Consider the following 760-nt stretch of genomic DNA (forward strand, 5'->3'; position numbering starts at 1 on the left):
GTGAACTTCAGGAAACACTGGAACAGCATGTGGGTATGCGTGGATGTGAATGCAGGTAAGCGTGGTCTGTTTTACTGGAACTGAGTGCAGGTATGGGTAGAATCAGGATAGCGTGCAGGTAAGCGTTAGGCTGGATGCAGGTAAGCGTGAGCCTGGAGGAGGGGAATCAGGGCAAGTAAGACAGACAATGACAGAACTAGACAAACCAGGACAAGGACTACATTGAACATGAAACCACAAAATGCCCGAAGGCATCAAGGCAAGGAAGCAGGAGAGTAATAGGGCAGCAACAGAAAGGGATTCAGGGTCAGAGGGGACAAGAAGGCAGGCAAGGCTGAAAGCCTACAGAGCAAGATCAGCAGAGGCCCAAAGGCCACAGAGCAAGGCAGGGAAGCCCGAAGGCGCACAAGGCAAGAAACATAAGGCTAAAGCAGGGAGCCCAAAGAAAATGCCGAAGCTCCGAGGCATGGGCTAGGAGGGGTTAAATAGGGAGTTCTGGACATGGAGCAAATAGGCAAGGAAGACTGAGCCAGCCAAGGGAGCCTGCTCATGAGGGACCCCTGGTGGTGAGGAGGCTGCACAGCAGCCATTGTTGTAACAAAAACATACTCAAATAGATAATGTGCCCAAGCTTTAATAGAAGAAGCTTCCTGATAATAAACAGAATATATTTTATAACAGCAAACAAAATATATTATTATATTTAATTTCTTTTGGCAATCTCAGTGGACTCAGGCGTTCTAGAATAACTAGTTTTGAC

Source organism: Rhinatrema bivittatum, chromosome 4 (genome assembly GCF_901001135.1).
Source record: "Rhinatrema bivittatum chromosome 4, aRhiBiv1.1, whole genome shotgun sequence".
Lineage (NCBI taxonomy): Eukaryota > Metazoa > Chordata > Amphibia > Gymnophiona > Rhinatrematidae > Rhinatrema > Rhinatrema bivittatum.